Raw genomic sequence first — 25,587 nt, 5'->3', positions numbered from 1 at the left:
GTTCTGTAAAAGGAAGTTAAAGTTGCCTCTTGAAGCTTCCCTACAAGAAGGAAAGAGTTAAGTACAAAAAACTGACTTTTTTCAGGCCATAGTTTATTCTCATGGTTACTTTTTTTTTATATATTTCTTTTCCTCCTGAGTCTAATCTGACATTTTCTTGCAGCACACACAATTTAAGTCCTAAAAGAAGCCAGAAGCAAAATTTCTGGCTGGTAGAACCACACTCAAGTCAAAGGGAATTTATCCCATGTGTTTAAAGATCTAGGGGCATAGAAGCTGTAGCTCAAAAAAAAAAAAGCAGAAAAGCTGAAGCACTAGACACAAAAATGAAGTGTAGAATTTTGCTTATATGGACAAATTAGCTCTTAAAAAAATAATCCTGATTTACTGCTCTGGATCCAAAATTTGCCATACATAATACCCTTACAGCCTTTCTCCTCTTATAGTCACAAATGAACTAAACCTACCATAGACCTTTTAGAAAAAGAGAAATGAATCTACAAGAATTGACAAATAAAAAACAAAGCATCTTGAAAGATAAAAGCATATGAATCCTACATGAAAGATTTGCATGAATCTGACCACTGAGACATTTACTTGGTTTAATATTAGTTGTTAGACAAGTAGTATAACTAATGAACTGGTTTTCTTATTAGTTTGTCCCCTACTGTCATGACCCAATTCCTGCAGCAAGTATTTCCAGCTGCATCCTGCAAAAAACAGCTAGAAAGCAGTTGTAGCTAATCTAACAATGCATGAGTGCTAATTGGATGGTCAAGCATAATTCAACTGATTAGCTACAACCAAGTGTTTTGTATAATGCTGGAGTTCTCTGAGGGGGAATCTTGGCTTGCTTAATTCTCCTCTAGTCACATGCCAGTTCTCCCAGATTTTGTACCCATTTAAACATCTCTGCGAGTTCTACGTCCCTTTTGCATATCACTGAAATTAACTCCTAGGTTCAAAAATAAATGGAGGTAGGGGCAGAACTGAGAGAGAGAACCACTACAATTGTGCAAATGTTATCTCTAGGCATCAGACTTACAAATAAAAAATAACATCTGGAAATACCTCAGTCTCTGTCACTATAACAAAACACTTCACTTAAAAAACAATCTATTTCCTTAATCATAATTATACACGAGACAGCAAACTGGAACTTAAAAGGAGAGACTGGGAGGGAGCATGTTAGTTCTTGTCATGGATTAGAGAGAATAAGATGACATTTGTCTCCCATTTAAGTCTCTATTTCATGCAGCTAGGAAACATGATCAGAACTCAAGGCTGCAGCTTTCAGCATAGACACAAAATAAGTGTAAATAATTTGATATATCCAAATATTGAGTGATATTTTTCAAAAGACCATGAAGAAGTTGTGCCACCCAGTGGAACAACTAAGAAGAAAATACTAGAGTTCTATAAGGCTCAAGCTGCAGAGTACTTTTTACAAAATAATTCAGATCGTGGTTGTTAATTCAATCCTATGGTTTACTGTTCTTCTGTAGTTCAAAGGGACATGCCATTACTTCATTGCCAAAGCAGAGAAAATAAGCTTTTAAGCAGTGTGCAAAAAGCTCATTATGGGAGGTTGCTCCTTTGCCTTATTCTGTGCTTTCCACAAACGCACGCAGACTTGCTTTCTGAAAAGTTCACTTGTAATAAATTTAAGCGTCTGCTCCAGCCATGTAACTTCCCTCTTGTAGTTTAGCAGTATATTCATTTCTACAGCGTATTTCTACAAGAGATTAATCGGGGCTGCCACTGAGGGGTTAATGATTAAAGACTATAGATGAGCTCTGTCCTCAGACCCAAAAAAAAAGAAATCAAACTAGAATGGGGAGACCACCTGAAGAAGAAACATTCATTAAAGATGCCCAGTAAGATCAACTTACAGAGGTGCATTCCAAACTAAAATGTCTAACCATGGGGCAAGACCTGATATGAATAAGATGTATTTAATCTGTGCTTGTGGTAAAAAGTCTTTTCTTGTCTTACCACCACCACCACATCTACTCCACTTACTTGAGAAAATGGTTAAAAAACCCTGAGAGGCTCTGTAAGTCTCTTAAAATTTCTTGCAGGATTTTTTTTTTTTTTTTTTGGTAAAAGCAAACTGTCTCTCTGAAGAATTGGGATAATCTAAGCAAAACCTCAGCACAGGAAAAAGTTTTTCTACTTGCCTACGGTATCAAAGTGGGAGACACCCAATACCTTGGCACGAACCAAAGGTAACATTCAGAATCCTCCAGCTGTGGAGAATATGAAAAACTAGACTTCCTTTCTCCAGTGTCAATTTCTGACATTATATTTCAGGTTACCATCTGAGTCATCTTATTGATTAGCAACAGGACAAAACAGTCTTGCTTAACTGATGCCAGGTCTTTGTGTATTTTAAAAGACCTCCAAATACAATGCCAAGTCACAAGGCATTCCCACGCACAAACAGTAAACTTTGGCTCAGAAGCCTTGAGAAGCAAGTTAAATGATCTTACTCTTGGTACATAAAAGAATTGCCATACTGCCCTGTACCTTACATTTGCAAATCCTTATTCAATAATATCTTTTCTTGCATCAGTTTTTCAGCATGGTCTCAGAAAGCAGATATTTGTCTCTATTTTGTTCAATTTGATTGTCTTTGCACATGTAGGACAAATTGACCATTCAGATCAAAAGCAATGTGAGTGTCTTGCTTATCAATATGTACCTAAAATTTTAGGTGTCAAATAAGAGACTATCACCTACCTTCATAACTTGCATGCTTTGTGCTTTGGAGTTTTTGCCTAAGTGTATGTAAACCTCACATGTATCTGCACATATGCATCCACCAACACAGATGACAAAACAAGAAACGTGCAAACTTTTCTTTTTTAAAGAAAGCATCAGCCGGATTTAAAGAGCACATTTAAAGAGGGGCAGCCTCCCCTCCTGTGTAGTAAGAATTCTGTCACAAAGGGCCCAGGCTTAGAGATGAAATCACTACCTGCACTTCTCAGCCTCTTCATTGCCTATGCAAGACAAGAAGTAGCAATGGGGCCCATGGTGATACACTGTCAGTGACCACTGCTTTACTGTTATAGTTTTGTCCATATGACATTTTCAAGGTGCTGAGACATCATGCAACTTTTCAAATTGTGTACATAATGAAAAAATCTAAAGATTATTAATACAATTCAGAGTATAAACCATTTTTAAAATTTATTTCACAATTATGAGTTGGAACATAGGAAGTATATCCTTTCAGGGCAGAGGTCTACTTTGCTCACTAGAACTACTGAAGATTTCAAATGCAAGAGAATGACAATTTAAAAAATTGTTTTAAACTATCTTTGTGTAATTTACATAGGCAGCTATTGCATTTAAGGACAAGCTAGAGTTTTGTGCTCATAAATAGCTAGTTACACCTTCTATTTCTGAGAAAAGACAAACAAAAAGTTAAAAATAACTTTCTACTGATACATTTTTGAGATATACCAACTTCCAGTGTTATTTCTATAGGTTTCAGTTTAAACCATGCATCTTTCATCTTCACATACACTTTTACATTTTTTGTTTCAGAAAAAAAATCACCATTCAAAGCTGCATATTCCTAGCACATCCGTGTGTCTGCATACTAACTGCTGAACCCTGCAACCAACAGAAATGGATCTTTCTGTCAACGTGATGCTAGCCAAGCTAAGTTGTTGGTCTAAATCAGATGTTTTGAGTTATTACTTTGTAAGAGAGTAACAAGCCTCAATTCTGGGGTCTGACATTCCAGACAGAAACTCTATGCTAAAGCTTCAAATGCATGAGATGGGCTTTTGGAAGCTGGGCTGACAAGAAACAAACAGGTAGCAACGACTATGCAAGAAAGAACATGTTGCCTGAGAAAGTTCTACAGGCCTGCTATTTAGTAACATCTTCTTAATCTGCTTCATTAGGAGTTACTTGGAATTGTGCAATACAATTTTACTCTAATGTTTCATACCTGCAACAGAGGGATATTGCGATCACTATTCAGCAATCTTCAATTTCTGTTCACCCAGCTCAAAGTTCTTGGTCTTATTGAATTATTATGGTAGTACTAAGTGGTTCTAAGTTACTTGGAACTCAGAGGTTAGGCTGGCTTCCTGTGATCTGCTAGCCACCTCCTCCTCCAGTATCTGCCACTCTCTCCTCTTTATCTCAGCCCGAGGATCAAAGAGATGGCTGGATGAACTTAACAACTTAAAGTGTGTTTATGCACTGGAGCATGCTTATGTCAATCTGACATAGTGAGCTGGTTGAAGAGCGCAGCTGGTTTAGCAATCACAACAAAACAGTCTTTCAAGCCAATCATGCTGTTCCTTCAGGCTCACATTTCCAGTGGACCCCAAATACACAGCCTACAAGAGAAAAACAAAAGCAAGTGTGCACTGCCAGAAAGCAAAGCAGAACACCTTTATGTGGTCACATACACTACTTCAGGACAGAGCTGCTTGAAGACACACAGCCTACTGTTCAAACAGTTACTGTGATTAGTTATTCTACCTTGTGATGCAATTTTGATTTTCCTCCCAAGCCCAGCCATGTTTCCACACTTTCCTTTGAGCAGGTAGGAGAAGGGGAAGAATAACCACTGTTAAATGCAAAGCTTAAAGTGAAACATTATGAAAAACTATCTTTCAGATCTGTCAGGTCAGATGAGTGGCAGAATACCTATGGTTACTCCTGTGTGGCATCCTATCACCAATCACTGGTACGAATAATTAAGGCAGCACTCCTGCATCTACTTAAGTTCAGCTGTAATCCTAAACTGCACTCATTTGACTATAAATTTACATTAGAATAAACATCTTAACACTTCTAAAGGCTGGGACAGAAACAATTTTTTCATTTGTTAACAATGCATAAATCAGAAAGATTACAGACAGATCAGATCTGTCTTCAGATCTGAAGTTCATCTGGTAATACTGACAGCTCAAGACTAAACACGATCCTGCTTGAAAGCTGACTAGTTTTTATACTGCTTTACTTTTACTTGTGTTAGGAATGAAAAAGTATCTGTCCCAACGCTCCCTATACACTGAAAACAAAAAAAACACAGCAGTTGCCCTTCACCAGAGAAGGAGAAATAACTCCTTTATTTCAACAAATGATTTACACAATCATGGATTCCTTTGAGCCATACTCTGTACTTTCAAGCGCTTTGAGTATTCTCTTGAAAGACAGCTGGCATTTGCTGTGAAATACTGATGTATAGAAAACAATAGGCAGATGTGTGGAAGTGCTGATCATAACTTAGAAGTAGCTTCCATTTTACTGTGGAAAAAGAAGGATACTGAACTAGAGGAGAACACATTTCTCTTTTAAAGTCCAGGTATACTCACTGCCTACATATTTTTCCTATGCTCTCAGCCTTACAAGCTATGTAGGGCTGCTTTAAGAAAGAGGCTGGGCTAAATGACTCACAGAATTCCTTCCAACCACAATATCTGTGGCTTCATCTCATTTCTAGCATATTATTCTTCGCTCTCTCCCCACCTCAGCAAACATTTATGGCAGATAATTTTTAAATTGTCCTAGAGCAATTTCCTTTGTCTGTTTACAACTATAGTCAGGTAGCTGACACATCCAGCTGTGCCCATGTGCCATAAACTGACAAAAGCACGAACAGCAATCTGTACTTGGGCTCAGTATTTAAAAGAAGACCAGGAGCACCTATGGAAAAATGAGTCTTCTCTATCACAGTGTCAAAACAAAAGTGAGCTCTGCTCTAATTCAGAAAGGACCTTGTGTAGTCCTTCTGCCCTTCCTAGCAAGAGCCTAAGGGCTCTTGGCTATATGACAATAGCCAAACAACATTAAGACATCATGAAGTAACTAAGGTCAAGAGACATCTATGGTCGCATCTGTTATCATGATAAACTACCCAATTAGAATAATCTTGCTTAGCTTAATGTGTCTGTGCAACAAAAACTGATGTGATAGCAATCCCAGACCCTGTCAAGAACCTCAACATTAGCCTGTGCAATAAAAATAAACATTACCAGTCACTGTCCTCCCTGCTCCAGAGGTGGCCAGTGTAAATCAAGAGCTCACTATATCACAGATGAACTGAGTGACTTTAATGAGAAATATCATCCGGATGGATTACTGTTCTCCTGCCACATCTTGTCAGCAGTTTTTCAGAAAACTATTCTATCATTCCCAATCGCAAAGAAACAGATGGCACATGGATGGAACCTCTCTGACATGCAGTCTCTCAGTAAAACAAGAACAAATAAATAAAAGGCCAATATTAATATTGTCTTCTGTGGAAAAACTGCTTAACTAAGCTACATTTGTTTTCAGTTTAGTAGTTATATAGGACAGCTATTGTCTGATCTGCATTGTTGACTCTTGCAATAGCTATCTAAGCAGGGAACACTGTCTTCACAACATTGAAGTCCAACAGAAAAAGTTATCTACTATAAAGCATGGGAACAGCTTAAGTAATATTACTTAGAATCCTTTTTTTTTTTTAAACTCTGAAAAGTTCTGGTAATGGTTTGTAAATTCTGGGATGTAATATTTCACCACAGATCTAGCACTCTAGGCTCTCCAGAGCCTACAAGTACATACTACACATTTACACTGTGTTTGGGGAGTGAGTTTCCAATTTGAACCCAGATCTCAGCTTAAGCTTCCCTCTAATCTATATAGTTCAGTGAGCTCCAAGTATGCTGTGTCCTGTTCTGTCCTAATGGACAGCCTGCAACATGAATGAAAGGCACACTGTGTCCAGTCCTATTTCTCATATCTACCCTTGCTGCACCATGCAGTGATCACTGGTAGGCATCTGAGAATAGCACAGAACTCTCAGAAGAAGAACTGGTGTGGTTCTGAATGCTTTCAGTGCTTCAGTTACTTTGATAATTTTATGACCTCAAAGCACTAAATCACAAGCACCTCACATGTAGCAATATGGATAGAAATAGCCATGAGGAGCTTTAACTTTCTCCTTGACCTGATACATACAGTGTTCATCAATAATGACTGCAAGAGTTAAAGATCACTTAATGTGGTCTCTGAAATAAACATATTGTTTCCCATGCTACCTCTACATCACTGACAACTGTTTTGTCTAAATATTTCCCAAAAGACATCCAGACTTAAGAGTTCCAAGTAAAGAAGCCATCATTAATTCAGGCTTCCTATAACTGTATCACTCTCACTCCTAAAAAGTTGTTTTCAGCTTACCAACTCATTAACTCTTCCATCTTTACTCATTAGAATTCAACAAAAAACAGTGGATAACAGCATTAGCATCACTTATCTTCAACTGTTAGAAGATCAGAGAAATGTTTTTTCCCCCCATCTTCCCAGATTTAATGGAAGCATTTGTTTCCAAGAAATTGCAGTAAGAATTAAAGTCTTTTTTTTTTCCCCCCAACAGATATTTATAACATTAGTAGTCTTAGTGGTCACTATTTATATAAGCCACAGCATGTTTCAGGAATTTCTACATCTTATAGATGTACATACAACTTTTAACACACAAAACGTTAGTTGCATGATAGAAGTCAGATTCCATGGAAACTTAAACCCTCTGCTCAACTCCACCATTTTTAAACAGGACCATGGATTACAAGTGTGAGAAGTACTCATGCAGCTCTCTCATGGGCTAGAAGCAAATTAGGATAATCTGGCCACTGGTCAAATTTATAACCCTCTCCCAAAAAAAGCAATCATTACTTAAACAATTAATGACTCATGCCAACATTTCTGCAGAATTTGCTGTTTTTCACCTCACTAAAGTCACTGGATAAACAAAGGTTTATGCATATGCTTGTTCACACATTCAGAGTGGTAGGTTTTCCAGGGTTACACTGTATATATGCAGTTGCACATGCTTAGATATATACACATAATGCACCTAGCCATACTGTCCTTCTGTCAAAACTTACTGGCTTTTATAAGATAAACCATATGACCGCAACCACTACTCAGTGGGAAATGTCTTGCTGTCACAGGAAGTCTGCACTACACTGTCCCAATGCATGCTGCACAGAAGTTTTTTCTGAAGTAACCTCTTAGAGAGACTGTATGGAAATCCCTATGACTAGACCTAGTGTTTCCTGATGTCTTGAAGCACTCCAGCTACATGCTGAAGGAGAGACTTCACTAACAAGAGAAGATTCTTTGAAAATTCCATGTGATCAGATGTCCTGGCCTCAGGAAACATGGAAGTAATAACAAGACCAAAAAATGCATCATGGTTTTATCATTGAAAATATTACATATTACTGGACTGAAATATTTTCATACAGTACTTTTTTTTAATGGATTTGTAACACTTTCCAGATGTAGAGCACTGATTTCACCTGAAAACATTTAATCCTAAAGATATATTACTTTTCTTAAAATTTTTCCACAGCAGAGTTTAGTCCTCAAGGGTTATATTTCAGATGTGGTGACAAGCTCACTTCTATGGAAACAGCAATATAAACAAAAAGAAATAGCAATAAACAGAAGTAATGTTTTGTTTTAGGGTAAATTTTAGAGAAGTAACATCTCCCCTACCATGCTATGTATTATCTTCTCAACTGCATCTTTCTACTGCCCTCAAAGTCCATTAGGCAATCTCATACTCTTAAAATGGAAATTACAGCTTTTAATACATTTCAGAGCAATCTCTGAATTTCTCACTCACAGAACTGAAGCAATTTTACATTTGATCTCTTTTCTAAACATTAGCGAACTTTCCCAGAACAGATGTTCATCTGAATCTCAGCCTTAACAGAATCAATACATCAGGCTTCTGCAACCTCTCTAAGTTTGCTTTTATGTGTAAAGCTAGCTTCAGCTGCAGTAGTTGAATGTAGGAAATAACAGGGAAAAAACCTTCAAGTGATAGTAAACTGAAAGAACTACAGTATGAAGATAGAGCTCTATGTTTCATGCTCTAATTCAAGATTTCTGAAGTATGAGAACATTCAGAACCCCCAGAACATTACATCCCTCAGATAATTTGTACACACGTTTTGCAATGTTACAATTTTCTGAAATATTAAAAGACTTGCTGAAGGCTAAGGTCATTTCATTCACTAACATTAAAAACAAAAGTCAGGTATTTCACAGTCACAGGGGTTGGAAGGGACCTCAAGAGATCATCAAGTCCAATCCCCCTGCTAAAGCAGGTTCCTTACAAGATCACACAGGTAGGTGTCCAGACAGGTCATGAATATCTCCATAGAAGGAGACTCCAACACTGTCTCCAGGCAGCGTGCTCCAGTGCTCCATCACTCTTACCATAAAGGTCTTCAGCATGCTGGTATAGAAGGTTCCATATTTGAGTTTTAGGTCTTTACTCCCTGCTCTATTGCTATGCAACACCGAGAAGAGCCTGGCCTCCTCTATTTACCTCTCACCTCCCTTTAGGTATTTATAAACATTAATCAGATCCCCCTCCTCAGTCTTTGTTTCCATGGCTGAACAGACCCAGATTACTCACACAGGAGATAACTCCAGGCCTTTTATCATCTTTGTGACCCTCTTTTGGACTCCTAGGAGATCCCTGTCTTTTTTAAACAGGAAAGCCAGAACTGGATACAGTATTCTAAGTGTGGCCTCAGCAGGGCAGAGTAGAGGAGGAGGATCACCTACCTTAACCAATGGACACACTCTTTTTAATGCTCTGAATGAAATTAGAATGCTTTGAATTTTGAGAGCTCTGAGTGAAATCTGTTTCAATTTTTTTAATTTTTCTATGCTCCCACAAAAAGTGAAACATTTTTTTTGCTAACTTATCTTTTAAAGGATGTTGAGTGTCAGAAATCAGTGTATGTAATATCAGATCATATTAATTTCATGATAAAAAATTAGCATGTTGTGAAGCAAAAGTAGGCACTTCATGCCTAATATACTGCTTTGTGAGGACATCAAGACCTCTGCAGATTCAGAGCTGACAAAGCATCTGTATTACTAAGACACTTTGCTAAATAATGAAAAATGATTGAAAATTCATTTCAGGAAAGCAGCATATATCTTACTAGTAACATATGTTACTGGATCATGCATATATGAGCCGTTCAGGTTGAGATCTACAATGGAAACAAACATCAAATTATTTTGCTTAGTATAGCTAGGAACATCATGCTGTTTTGATGGTTAATTAACTCAGCATTCTCAAGTGAACATTTAAAATAAGGGGCTGCAGTTAACCTTCTCTCTACAATAGAGATAGGAGGACACAGAGTCCTGGGATGCAGAGCAGCCTGCTGAAAGAGCAATTCTGTGCAGTCACCAGTGTCTTTCACACAATTGCTGCCACAGCCCAGCAATGAAGTGAGTTTCAGGGGTATCTACAGATCTCTTATTCCTTTCACTCCTGTTTCTTCAGACCCTATAGTCTTTACAATAGATGATCTCTTACCTAGCCTCATCACTATTACTTAAAAAAAAAAACAACCCTTAAAGTCTTCACATTAGACATTTCCAGCAGACTGTATATCTCATCTGTTAATTACTTTTTACACCTTGACACCTTATTAATAAATCCTAGACATGTTGTCATAAGTTCATTTTAACAAAAAAAATATCTGTTTTCCAGCCTTTCTGGAGCAGATGTGTTTCTCCCTGTGGGCCAAAGGTCATCAACAAACCAAACATCATCATCAAGTAGTCAATGAAAAGAACAAAAAAGCCAAAGAAAGATACTATGCATATATACTCCTACACGTGCAAGGAAGTAAAAAAAAAAGTCTCAGGGAAAAAACATAGGGTAAATATGTAGAATTCAGCACCTTGTGGTCATTCCACACAAGATTTTCCAGTACCAAGGGAACAATATTAGAATCTGCATACACTTAAAAAAAATAAGTGCGCAAAAGTACCAAGAACCTGGAAATCACTTTTGAGACCAAGCCCAACAGACAGTTAATAAGCCACTTATCCCGATTAAACTCCATTTTTAAGGTCTAATACCCTGAAGATTACTTTGCAAAGGCTTTCTCATTTTTGTAGGATCATCACCAGGTAATGCCTTCAGTCTTTTCAGTCATAAAGCTGTTATTGGCAGCTCTAACCCAAAAAGCTGGTCATTTACCTGCTACTAAAAATAATAATGGGGTTCTAGGTTTTTAAATTCAAAGCTAAGAAGTTTATTTGTCGCAAAGTGACAGAACCCCCTGAAACTACTGTGAGGAACTTATCAGTAATGATGACTAAATGTTTATAGCTACAGGTCACATAAAATTAGGCAAGGAGTTACATTTTAATAAATAGGCAAGTTTCAGTTTGAGATTTTATTATACTATGCACTCCACAGCAAGTTCTCTGGCACGTGTGTGTTCACCCCACATCCTGCATGAATCTGTTGGGACACATGGCAGGGACATACATAGTCCTTTCCTCCCTCTAGGAGCTTTGTGCTGAATAACTCTGCCTGGCCTCAAAATCACGCTGTAGACATTCAAATGGCACCAGAAATTGCGTGACACTGAACTTCACTGCCACATTTCCCACAGCTTTAGAATGTCAAACTAATCATTTTATCATTTAAAGTCTAATTGAAGTGAGACAGGGACAACTCTAAAGGTTATATTCCATGTTCTCTTTGTAATTCTGACCTCCTTACCTCATTTCCACTATTAATAGATTTGCATTCCTTAAGTAATAAACGAGGCTAGTCTTGTATGGGGAGTAGTATCTTTAAATAGCTACATTGAAGTTATTGGAAGAAAACAGAGAAGCCTGTCAAACCCAAAGGAGTGAGTTGTGAGATGAATACTCTTCTGTTCTCTCTTGTTAGAGTAGCAGCTCTAATAAAATATAGGATACAATACACCAAGAAAAATCATACTTAATTTGTACCGTCCCTCCATCACATCTGCAACAAAACTACTTCAAGCATGTGAGAGTTAACAAGACAGTTTGAAACTGAGAGGAATGGCTTACTGCTAAAAGATATACATATTTTTAGTAACATTGTAATGTTCCTCTGGTTGATTAAACATTTTTAAAAGATGGAATATAACCAAATAAAAGCCTTTCTGTATTGACTTCAATTCCAAGTCATTCTGCTTTTCAGTTGCGCCTTTAATTCAGATGAGTTCATGAGTTCATATAAATTCATATAATCAAGTAGTTTTCTGACATATGACTTGAGTTCTGGGTGGTCCTGTGTGGAGCCAGGAGTTGGACTCAGTGATCCTTGTGGGTCCCTGCCAACTCAGTTTATTCTCTATGATTTTCAGCCAGTTTCATCCTATAATTCATCTATAAGTGATGATTTCAGCAACACTATTAAACTCTTTACATTAGAACTCCATAATTTTGTTTATAAGGTACAAGATTTATCTTAACTGCCACAATTCAAAAATAAGGGTTATTAATTTGAGGAGATAACTGGCTTGTTCAGTGTCTAAGATGCTATTTGGAGTCATCATCTGAAAGTCAACCTCTCTTCTCTAACCACAGAAGGTGCCAAGACAATTTGTTGGATTACATGCAAGGGTCTAATCTCATGCAAGATGCCATAGCATAACCACTGCTGCTCCAGAAGCACAAAGATTTCTTTTAAGTTCTGTGTAACACTGTCAGGCATGTCAAATGACATTTGAGACTATCTGGAACAGCACTACATGCCTTTGTTTAGGCAGTGTATTCCAGCTGTGGATGTCTAGGAACAAGTAAAATTACAAGAGAAATTTCAGCCACTGGAAAAATAGTGAAGTTTGTACAGATCAAAGATTTTCAGGATAACAGTATAAAAATGAGATAGAGAAAAGGACAAAGCAACAAAAGGTAATACAACTCCTTTCCTGCTAGGGGAAAGGAAGAACTTCTCATGCTACCATTTCTATGCCACCCTTTTCCCCAGCATTTTATACTTTGGTGGCTAAGGAAAGAGCTGTCCTTTTTTCAATCTGCATTAACCAGTATCAAAACAAACTTACCTTGAAGTTGAAGAACTTGTTTGCTTTCACAGGGTTAGAAAATATTTCAGAACCATGTTTAAAAACTACTCATAATTTGCTGACTTTATATGATTAGTCAAGTGCCGTCCATTCATGTTTGCCTTTGTATTTTCAATTGCATTCAGTATTTACTTTTAAAGCAGGATTTTGCAAAACACATCATTTGCCTATTGTTAGAATCTTAAATATCTTACCTTCCCTTCTCTCACTAAGGGAAAGAAGCCTATATTCTACAACACTTGTAGATTCTTGATAATTTCATGGATGTGTAGCCCCTGAATGCAGGAAGTTGTATTGATAGCAGATTTAATTTCATACTTTGGATGTACATCTGATTAGGTTTTCCTGCATCTAACTCATTTTAAAAGAGGTGTTAAAAATCACTATTGGATTTTCAAATGTAGTTCACACCGTGCACTATGCTATCTCACACTCTACACCTTACTACAAGAGTTACAAATCTTGCATCTACAACCTATGTTCTTTATTAAATGCACAATTCAATAGTCAAGAGAGAGAATATCACTTGCTCTATTATCACTTCATATAGCCATGTGATAACAATTTCTGTCCTGCAAAATGAATCAGGAATATTTGCTTTTGTTCATTGCAATATGAGTTTGAATGCCCTGGAATTATAATCACACTTTAATATCTTTAGAAAAATGTGGTTTTATTTATTAGAAAAAGAAAAATTAAGATTGTAGTAAACTTGACAGGCAGTAGCACATTAACCAGGTGTGAATTATGACCACTTGCTTAGAAAATATGGAGTGACACCAGAAAAGATGACACTATCTTCTAAGTTTCATGATACTTGTTCCATTTCAAGAACAGCTGTCTTAAAAACAAAGTACTTATTCTAAATTAGCTGGTCCTCCCTGACTCTTAAAGACATTCAACTTCACTACAGGCCTTTTACATGCCTCTGTATGCTCATTTCAAGTCAGCATTGCATGTAGTGAATGGCACAAAACAGTTCCATTCACGTAGCCAAACTCCTTAAATGTGAAGATTCAAATTCAAAAGTAACAGGAAATGCAAGCTACCTGTTAAAGGACATATTGTCCTTTTTGCCAAGAACAAAGGTAGTCTTATTTGAAAGAATGCAGTGCATTTAATCAGTCACAGAAAGGCATGCCACACAAGTTTAGCCAGGCCACATTTTCTTCCCTAGTTGAAATCAGAGCAGATTGGTCCAGACCATAACTGCACTTTAGAAATAATAAGTACTGACCAAACTGACATGGCGTACACATACAGGCTGTTCTTTTGATAATAGATGTTCAAAGTTAGCGCTAACCTGTCAAATACCTTCAGGATCCACTGCCCTTTCACCCAGCTGCTGTCTAGAGAAAATGGAATTCATTCTGTTTTGTTGACCATATTCAAGTGTAGAAGGCTATATATGGCCTGCAGTGAAGGAAAACAGTGGCATGCCATATTACTATATGGACGTAAACTAATCACAGGCATCAACAGTGACACATTGACTTTTGCACCTACTGCAACATTTTAAGCATATTTCCAGAACGTTATCAAGTACAGAGTTCAGCAACCAGCAGCCCATCAAAATATGCCACTGCCAGCCAGAAGAGGCTGGAGCTTAAAGAACAACCCCAAACATGGACTTAGTGCTGAGTCAGAGCTGAGCTGCTATCTAAGCTATTGGTCAAATAGCTGGTAGGTAAGGATGTGCCAGCAAAGTAGGCAGAAAGCAGAAGTAAGCTTCACCCATAGCCAACTGTTCACAGAAAACAGGAACAGAAGGTGCTCCCCTTATTGATTCTGCAAACACTCACTGCACAAGAGTTTCTAATAACTCCAGAATCCTTCATTACTGAAGCTAACTACTTAGGGTACCCCCAGCACAGAAAGGGAAACGTGCTCAACTCTGCCAGATCAAGCAAGAACTGAGGTGGCATAGCCCACTCCCCTTACCTTTATCTGAAGTAGAGACCAGAATGCCAAGTTCTCTACCAGGCATAACGCTATCTCTAGTAGGACAACAATATCAAAAGAGCAGAAAATCAATTTAATAAAGCAAAAGACATAATAAACACATTTCTTGGAATGAAATAGGCTTTCCTTGAAGATTTATGTCACTGGTCAATCTAAGCCAGGCTAAAAAATAGTGTAATTGAATGCTAGTTAGCATACCACATGCAGAGAAACCTAGTATTGTTTTATAGACTGGTTTCTGGTTTCTAACTATGGGAATTGGTACAGCTGACATGCACAACTTCAGCTTAAAAGATTACTATTTTCTTCATGAAACTCAAGCTAACAAAAAGGAAGGAGGCTATGTTTAAAGGCAAAAGGATCTCTTGTAATGAATGTTTAAGAACCTCTTTGCTCTTCTGGTTTTTATCAACATGAATGGTTTATAAACTGCTCTTAAAACTGACAAAGGAAACAAATCTCATCAGACAATACAACACACCACTGAGCTGTAGCAAATGATTTCCCTTAGGGTTAGGATTTATCATGTGTCCGAAAAAGAACAAATACATGTCTCTGCTAAAATAAACTAATTTCTCAAAATTCAGCATCCTACAATTACAGAGTTTTCATTTTTGAAACAAGGTTTTACTTTCTTCTTGGTTTACACGTAGATACGGCTTTCAGCAAATATTAGTAAGACCTGAGCAACTTCACCAGACTCTGCAGATGATGATCTGGTTGTATAACAGCTGTATGAGCCATTAGAAGCTGAGAAGTCCTAGGTTTATGATTAACAATTCAATGTAAGTTACGTCACGAAAGGCACCTTGTGCAATCTTCTTCCATAATTTACCGTAGATGGTAGCTATCTCAGTGTGAGTTATAAGTCATCCATGAGTAAGTCCTGAAGAATTAGAGGAAGCTGTAAACAATACACAGGGCAGCGTGACAGTATGTTTGTGATGTGACTTGCATTAATCTTTGTTTCCAGCTGTTAAATATAATCATCAGAAACTTCTAGACTTTCAGACTGATATAAGCTCTTACATTCCTAAAACGCACAACAGGTCTTCCAGCCAACTTTATTATAAATTGCTGACCTTCTTAGTGCTTGCTGCAGAAAGTTACTATGGATGCACTCATGGCTCCTGACAGCAGAATGATGAATTTCTGACAAAGCTGGGGTTCAGCGCGATCACAACCAGATTGAACCACATGAGTAATTCCCTACATGTGCATGACCTCACTAGATTATCATCTACTATGACTTCTCATTTTTCCTGAAGTACAACTACTTTTTTCTTATGTACATAAGATTTTTCATGCATTCAAATGAGGATTTCATTCAAAGTAGTAGTTTTCAGTAACATTCACAATACTGTAACCACTTCCTAAGAATACCAGCAACAATCTACACTTACTGGAATTGAGCATTAGGACAGAGTGCAAAAAGAGGTAAACAAAGGAAAAAGTCTGCTAAATGCAATAGCTATGTCAGAGGTTTTCAGAGTGTCTTTTAAATAGAAGATTGTTGATGGACTGATGAAGAACAAATTATGCTTTGGGGACTAGGATAAGACAACAAATATTTGTCATCACAAACAAACCCAGTAAATGCACATTTCAGTAAATATGGGCACCACAAATACAAGTGCAAAGATTTGTCATTCACTTCTTTTGAAATACTAGAACAACTCTCAAATCCTATCCATTGGAGAACACATTCCCACAGCCACCTTCCACTCACACATCTGTGCTCTTAGTTTTTGGGCACTATTTGAATTACAAACACAATGTCAGTGAGGACTTTTCACTTAGCTCTCCATAAAAAAAGATGATTTACGCATAGCAGTCTAGTATATGATGTCTACATGTCTAGTATATAATGTATTAAACACCATACAGACAAACTAGATCTTTCCACTTAAAACCTGCAGGGAGACTCCAAATACTATCACAGTTTTAATGGAAAGAATAGCTAAAGCTGTTTCGAGCCACTATGCCCTGTTCATCCATAAAGGAATTGTTCAGACTTCTCTTTTCATACCAGACGTATCAGACCCCAGGGTCTCCCTTGGTACCAGGAATTCTGGCTCAATAAAGCAATCAAATGAAATGAAAGAAACAGGTCACTGACCAATTTGCTCTCTGGGATGCTCAAAGCCACCTTAAGACTTCTGAATTTGACTAGGAGTGATCTTTGTTGTACAGAGGAAATTCTCAGAAGGTGCGGGTCTGCCACAGTAACCTCTTTTGCCATCTCCTTCTGAGGCCCTCTTCAATTGCAAGTGGCAGCGTGAACTCTCAGCTGATACAGATCCCAAGGACTAAGACTGTTACCGCGAGTGCTGGTGCTCAGCCTGGGATGGATGGCCACAGATTGGTAGCCACAAAGTGGAGCTTTCCAGTAGCCTCAACTTGGCTGTAGACTTATTCCACTGCAGCATTTGCATTAATATGACAATGACCAGATATGCTTTATACTCAGCTGATGTTAATCAAGGTAGGTGGGATTAGCAGAATACAATGATAGAAATCTGCACATGAGAAGTGTGCCGTTGCTAGTGGTTTTTCCAGGAAACAACTGTGCATCTGTGTGTGGATCTAATTATCCTTTACATAATTATGTTAAATGCAGTGTTGTGCCTGAAGTTGCTAGCTGCAGCTATGCACTGTATTTCACAAAACAAATTCCAGTCTGATAGTATAGCTTAGTGTAGCTCACTGAGCTATGATTTTCCACGTGGTTTCCCTTAAAACCTTAATGTAGCTGTGATCTTCTGGTATGTCTACTTGCACATGGAAAAACACGTAGTCAAACTACAAATTAATACAGCAGGATATTCCAGGCTAGCAGATATTGTGCTGTTATGTGTACATACATGCATGTATATAAATAACAACAGAACCAGGCACACAGGATAAAACCTCAGAATCACAGCCAGAAGTGAATGATTACATTAGTATTGGGATCACACTGCCAGGCCCTGGGGTGAAAGAAAGTAATATGACCACATTCAAGATTCTTTTAGACCACCTGTTCACTAGGGCAGAGAACAAGATCTTAAGTCCTAAAAGGAATTAGATGCAACGCCTGAATCTCAACAGAAGTATATGCTTTCTTCCTCTCAGCCTTATGTTTCTGTTCCTCCTTGGATTCCAAAGACAGTTAGAGTAAGGCAGTATTCCATTTACTCTGTCAAAAGAATCACATTTTTCATATAGAAATGGTCTTTGTGAATCTAACTCAAGGATTATGCTTTAAAATTAATAATTACACAAGTGAGGGGCTAGGTAAAGCTACCAGAGGCACAGGACATAAGCATGTTGCTATGCAAGTCCAGCACGTCTAAGATATTTACTTAGCTTTATCTAGACCAATAACACTGAGAAAAAATAAGGCTGATAGATAAGAAATACCATCAGCCACAAACGATTTCTGACCTATTACTGCAACACTTCTTTCCTCACCACTCTCAGGTAGGTTCTTTGTAGGTAAGATTTTTTCTTCCCAGGATCACAAAGTACAAAATGTGTAAGTAAGGCATAATCAAATGACATGCTGTTTTATAGAGTACCATTTGCAGAAAAAAATGGATTTGGAATGTAACTTCAACCCTATGGAGATAAATTGCCATGTTCATTCTGGATTCATCAGCACCACCTTAGGTTTGGCAGTACTTGGGTACAGCAGTAATAATACAGCTCCACTAGAAAGATTTAAGTCTTAACAAGAAATCCATTATAAGAAAATTCCCCAACAGGCAAAACGGGGTGACCTGAACTGAGTAAAGGCAATAGCAGAATTTGAAGGAGTGGTTATGAACTTACAGTGCCTTAATTATGAGATACCAAATTTGAAACATCTTGAGAAGACTGGTTTTTAAAGAGACAGGTGTTCCACACTCTTCAGAAAGAAGGCTCCATGACTACCAGTAAAGGCAACGAGTCAGTAAATCATGGAAAAGGTGCATTACTCCAAGAAGATTATTTACATTAAGGGAAAATGTCCAAAAAGGCTTTTAAAACCGTGTCAGCATCTGCTGAACATATGTGCTTTTAATGATAGTACAGGAAGAAGCAGCTGATGGCTATGAAATCCTAAATTAAATTTTACATAAGATAACTTTATTGGAGGCTGGAAGCTACTGTATATGGAGGAAACTCTCCACCTCTGTGTCTAACAGTGCTACCTTAGCAGACCAGACCTATACGTAGGCAGATTAGGTTATTCTCCCAGTCAGTTTATAGCTGATTTCCGCTATGCTGCACCCACTTATTGTGTGCAATTAAATTAAAAAAAATGCAATTAGAGGCCTCTCTCTCTGTGATGTCAAAGTTGCTAAAAAGGCAGGTGGTTTATTGGAGGGCGGGGAGGGGCAGGGCAGGTTGAGAGGTGCAAGTCACCTTACTGCCTTTCTAAGATAAATTGCATTTACATAGCATCTGGTGTGCAATGACCGTGGAGCCTCACTATACTCTCAGTGACTGTCAGCTGTGAAAGCAGAAGTACTCAGGCAGCTGTGCTCTCTGCTGCAGCACACTAGAAAACAGAGTGGCCAGCCTACCATTCATTTCAAGAAGTATAGCATACCAGATTATACATCCCTTTGCTTCTGTGCCTTTCTTTTCATACCTCCTCCTCACACAAAACTGCTTAGGAATGCTTTGCCAACCACAGTTGTTTCACTGAATCTATGTCTTACCACACCTCAGATTCTACATTGTTATTGGAATCCCTCCAAAAGCCTACTGACAAGAAGTTTCCTGTCCCATGCCCTTTCTATTAACTCCCTGAAATACTCAGTGATTTTTTTCTCCAGTTAGGTATACATTTGTAAACTGCTGTACTAAACAACAGGATCTGCTCCTTTCTCTCATCTTTAACTGCGCCCAGCTGCACAAGCATCATATTGCAGATGTTCAAAAGGAACAACATATCAAGCTATCTCCAAGTCTAACAAAACATGCCATTTCTGCCCTCTGCTAATAGACATCCTTTTATCACATGCAATGGTCTAGAAATTCAGTGAATGTAAGAATGTAAAAAGCTTCCCTACCTCTGAGCTTACTGTTGATACTCATTTCCTTTAGCTACTATACAGTGAAAGTGTGCAGAAAGCAGTGGTAGGACTGACTGTAAAGGACCAATGGAAATACTTTCTGATCAGTTAAGCCTTAAGCTCCATGTAGAAAAGAATTTTATAGTTATGACTGATTTAAATCTTTGGATTATCAAAACACTGGCTATATTATTTACAGACACCACAGTTCTGGACACATTTTAGCATCTCTCTATGGGAAAAACAACATTTCCCTTCCTGTTAAAGTCTCTTGCTTCGTTATGTGAGTATAGTACACATAAAGTCAATATCTGGCCCCTTCTATGCCCAAGCAAGGAAACAGTGACTATTCTATAGGATACAGCCAAGTTCCAGGCTCTCTCCATCCACTTGCCATCTGATGAAAGACATGGACAGGATTACGGGGCCCAGCTCCCACCCTCTTGCCTTCCTGAACACCTGGGCAAACACTCAGCATATCCACACATCTGCTAGGGACCCAGTTGCAGACAAGAAACAAATCCCAAGTCTTTTTTCCCCTGCAGTGTAACATTAAAGTCACATTTAATAGCCTCTCCTTCACCTTCCCCTTTTCTCCCCAGAACTAGGGACTCCTTTGTCTAAATAGGATATCACTGGAATTGATTGCACAAGAATCACCTGCATACCAAAGTGTTTAACCTTCCATTTACCCACATGCTCTGAGACGCATGATCTTCTTCAACAGTCACCCTATGATTTGCAAATAGGGAAAAAGTGTGTGGTAAGGCAGCAGAGTAATGGGCTTAAAATGCACTGAACTGTTCCATATGCAGGCATTGGTAAACAGCAAAGTCTTTATTTACAGAACCTTATTTCACCTTAAACCCACTATTCTACCTCCCTTCTAAATTCTTAGAAATCTAACATCTTTATTTTCACTGGCAAATCCTTTGTTAGAGATGCTGTCCTACAAAGTTGGTTAAGGCTGAGAAAATTCCTGTAATTGTGTATCAGCATAAAAAAAGGTACTAACAATGGGCCAGCTATCTCCACAGAACATGGTGAAGGGAGCTGTACCACACACAAACAGGAAGCCCCCACACTGCCCCAGAACTGAAAGCAGCATAACCACATCAGCCTAAGAAAAATTTAAGCTAATAAGTCCATGGAAATAGTCTTGCTGATAATTTGAACTGTATGGGAGGTTGCTCCTACATTGCAGCAGGCACCAAAAATCAGGCTTCAGCTCAGAAGCCCTAGTCTGTTACACAATGGAGATGAAAGAGCGTATTTTACCAGAAGCCAGGTAAGTGAGAAAAGAATCCCTTGAAAACCAATAGGTCTTACAGCATGACCATTTATTTATATCCATGCACCCAGTCTCATTCTAATATCGAGCAAATCTCAATCACTGAAGATCCCAACTGTAGGGAAAATTCTGCAGATGCTGCCAGATCCCCAAGAAAAGCTATTGCACACTCAGATCTTTCTCAGTTCTTCTACTCACAGAATTCAACAGAGACACAAACAAACAAGGTGCCCTGGCAGTCATGGAAGTGCTCTCTTATTTCATTTCCTGGTAGCTTTCTAACTGCGAAAGCCACAGCCTTATTATCCAGGACTGTAATCTAGCAGTCTACTATAGTTCAGTTCTACTGAATACAAGTTAACAAAAATACAAATTTCATACAAAAAAAAAAATCACTGTACTTCATAATTTCTCTGATTTCCACTAATTTGAGTTATGGGCCTTGCTGCTTATATTGCCTCATTCTGCTACTAAAGCGTAGATATGAATCCATATTATTTTCACTGTACAGTCAGCAGTGCTCTTTGCTTTTACTTCTCAGCAGGATCAATTATCAATGAATAATTAAAGAGTGCTTGAAAGCCCAAAAATGCAGACTAAAAATTGAAATACTTCTAGATGAATCTATGTGCTTCATTAATCAATTTTACCATGGCCAATCACAAACTATTTCTTAGCTCTCTTCCTAATGACCCACTTTAATACCACACCAGGCCCTTGCCACATGATTGGCTTTCTGCATTATGTCAACAAGGCTACAGGTTTTGGGAGGTTTTTTATCCTCAGGAACAAACTTCAGAGTAAAAAAGACAGACAGCTTTTAGAAAACAAGTTTGACATTTAAAGAGAACCTGGGTTTTAACTCCAGATTTTGATACCTTTTTTCCATTATATTTTCTGTTCTTAGGAGCCACAATACAGTACAGCACAAGTGATAGAACAGATAACAGTACGGATTGCTACATTATCTTTCACAGAGCCAAAACAAATGCAGGGGTGGAAAGAGTGGAGAGGAAGCTTTCTATAGCCAGAAGTACTGATGTTGACTCCTTATTTTTATCTTACTTACCAGATTAATACCCTGTAAATGCTTTGAGCCCAAGTAATGTAGAGTTTGACCTGCTGACAAGAAGAAAACTCCTAAAGACTATGCTTACAGAATACCTCCTTCTCCATACCTGGCAGGGACATGCACTGGTGCATAGCTATAAACTCAAATACATTTTTATAGCACAGAGCCTCTATATCCTGTAGGCTCTCCTGTAGTATCAGGTTGCCAGGTATAGTGTTACAGTACAATGAAAAGCACAGCAATAACAGCACAGTGGTAGAGTCCTAGGCTGCAGCAAGTGAGAATAAGCCCAAGTGCAGTGACAATAGGCACAGAAACCAAGGAAAAGAAATTACTCACTCTTGAAAGGCCTCAAGTAAGCAAAGATCTTACTCTTGCTTCCACTGCCAACTCTTAAATGAAGTCTGGGAAGGAGTGACTTCCTGTCACTCAGGTGCATTGCATGCATGCACCTTAGTTCCCCTGGGTCAGCCCTGCCTTCCCACCAGGTGCTCAGTCACTAGTTCAAGCCATAACTTGGTATTTCTGCTACACCAGACCTTCATTTCTCAAGTCTGACTGCTTACTTCAAGATTCACTGACACCCTGATCTCACATCTCAGAATTTCTACTTAGAGAAAATTGGGAATAACAGGTTTATAAATTTGTAGCAACTACTCTTAGCAAATCTAGTCACTGCCTTCTAAACTGGCAGCGCTCTCTTCCTATGTTACTTTGCTTTTTCAGAATTTGTAGCCAGATTTAGTTCTACAATCACTCTCCCCTTAAAAATATTTCTAAACTGTGTGTATTAGTCGAAAGGCCTACTGAACAAGGAACAAAGAAATGAAACATCCACAACAGACTACGATTAAATGAGCAAAAATATTTCAGAAATGCATCAATAAACGAATAGAATACTTAAAAAAAATGAGTTCATGCTTTCTGAACTACACAGAAGCGTGAACATAATATTCAAAAGTTCAATGAATAATGAAAATACATTTTATGCTTCTTATGGACAAAGAACAGAAGTACTATCATCAATAATTATACAGGTTGAAGCACATACTTATGAGTAAATATACAAACTCTTCACAAGGGGTCAAAAGTATACTTCAGTGCATGAGAAGAGCTGGCTGCCAAATTACAAGAACACTGCTTATGCTAACTGTCCTCTGCTTTTCTTTAATTTTAAAGTGCCTGAATTTTCCTGAAATATTAAAAAAACCAATTCTTCAAGCACTCTGGTGCTTCCTGAAAGTTCTAGCAGAGTAGTAACCAATAACTAAAAGCACTGATGGAGCTTGCACAGTAACTGATCTCAAAAAAAAAAATAGAGAACTTCCTTGATTTCAGTGACATATGTCCCCAGTAATTGTTAACAAAAAACAAGGCATTGCAAAAACAGAATAATTAGTAGTGCTGTGCTTCCAGATATCTGTATCCATTTTCATGTACATATCATACTCCAGGATACTGGATGGTACTGTTTTTCTAGTACTCTAGTAGTAGAGAAAGAACTTGGCTTGTTTTGGCCATAGTTCTTTAGATGTGAGAGATATTTGTCAGGACATGAACAAAATCACATTTCATATCCATAATTGTTTTAACTAATGAACAGAATAAATGGGGGCACAGAGAAGCAAGCATGGCAGCTCCAATATGCATTCCAGAGCTCTTTTACAGCGAGCAGTACTTGAACTGACATTACAGTCACTAGAAAAATGATACTTTTGTTAGAGTAATACCTTTATGGGAGAATCCCATGCATTCTACTGAAGAGAGGTTTGGTCCTTGGTGATAGGGATTGGAGGCAATTCCCATCTTCCTCATTTGTCCCAGATCAGAAGCAAAGGCACACAAAGCAATCTGACATTTGTATCACTAAACCTAGAAAGAGAGATAAAACTATATTTTTCTTTGAAACTGACTGGTCCCTGGAAGAATATGCACAGGCAAACAAGTAACTTGATTCATCTCAGGTTTCAGCTACTCAGCATTTAATTCACAATGGATTTATTCCCCATTAGTTGCAACTGATTGCTTTTTCTTTGTAAAGCTGAGTAAAACCATGCTGTTCTGGCTTGGTAGCATTTCATGCTCCCTGCATGGTGAAAGGTTACAGTGAAGTGTTCCTGAGAACCAAACCCAGGTAGCATCACAGGCCTTAGCTTGTAATATTAAGGATTTGCTAGGAACACAGCTACACCAGTACAAATCCTCTGTATTGGCAGAATCAACAGTCCACAGTGGTTTCAAGCAGAGGTTAAATCATGCAACTCAGGCCAGGCAGACTTTGAACACTGCTTTTACCAAATGTTGCAGGAGCACACCAAACCATACAAATGGAGGGACTTCATCCTTATGCTAAACTCATCCCTGAACTCTGCATTTACATAGGAAAAAGGATAGCATACTATCAATGAATATAAAGACGTAATAATTATGAAATAAACAAGAGATTTTGGCTAAGGAGGTTATAATAACAAAAACAGAATAGATAGAATACTTACCTGTATCCCAGGCTCACTACAGAACTCCACAGGAGGGATCTCCAGAAAAGATCCTTTCCCACTGGTAGTCAGCTCTTAAATGGGTCTAGGAAAGGTGGAGCCAGGCTCCACCCCTTCCGGCAGCACAGGTGAATTGCCTTCACCTGTGCTCCCAGGGCTGACTCATTGCTCGCCAGAGGTTCAGGCTATGATTCAGCAGTTCCCATACGGATAGGATAGGATTGGATCAGATTGGAATTTTTTTATCAGTTATTGCTCTTGGCTTTACATCTGAACTCAAGAATGGATAATCTTCAGACAATCTAACATCTTACATTATTTTATGACTTTTTTTCTTGAATCAATTGGGTTTTCTAATGAAGTCATATAAGCTTTAGTTGCTGAATTTGGTGCTTTCCGTAAGACTAGTTAGGTGTGCCTAAATGCATTTACTGACTGTGTTTTATTAAACCACTGAAATTAATGAAGGAAAGGGTTTATCTCTTGTTCTTCTTCCATAACACTATTGTTCTTTCCAGCATTTTTTGGAGTGTATTCTTCATAGGTTTGTCCAACCAGGTTTAAGCTTTTCTACTGAACAAGAAAGAGTTGTAAGAAAACACTACTTTGAATGATGCTGGATAAACAGAAGTCATCTGTCAAAGCAGAGCTAGTAGAATTTCATTTGTAAGAACCACTAGACTTCAGGAATTCTGTTGTCACTTCAATCCTGCCACTTCTGAGATATAAAGCAATGGGAGATTCAGGTAGACTTGCCAAAATTAGGGATGGATCCCCTATACATGACTTTGCGTATTATAGA

The 25,587-nt window shown here is 38.1% G+C and overlaps 1 protein-coding gene across 5 annotated transcripts in view; it reads right to left on the bottom strand.

Annotated features, from left to right (window-relative positions):
• The window catches only part of CABCOCO1 (ciliary associated calcium binding coiled-coil 1), a 217,547-nt gene that overhangs the window by 187,367 nt on the left and 4,593 nt on the right, over positions 1–25,587 (bottom strand). For 3 of the 5 annotated variants that reach the window (XM_090144851.1, XM_090144852.1, XM_031589948.2), the window contains exon 2: positions 24,021–24,162. The gene's annotated coding sequence lies outside the window, so the exon portion shown is untranslated. Of the gene's footprint in view, positions 1–14,223; positions 14,334–24,020; positions 24,163–25,587 lie in introns of all 5 variants that reach the window. The other 2 variants (XM_090144854.1, XM_090144850.1) reach the window with 1 other exon arrangement.

This window comes from Phasianus colchicus, chromosome 8, assembly GCF_987193195.1.
Source record: "Phasianus colchicus chromosome 8, bPhaCol1.hap1.1, whole genome shotgun sequence".
Taxonomy (NCBI): Eukaryota; Metazoa; Chordata; class Aves; order Galliformes; family Phasianidae; genus Phasianus; species Phasianus colchicus.
This window is presented reverse-complemented; position numbering and strand designations above follow the sequence as displayed.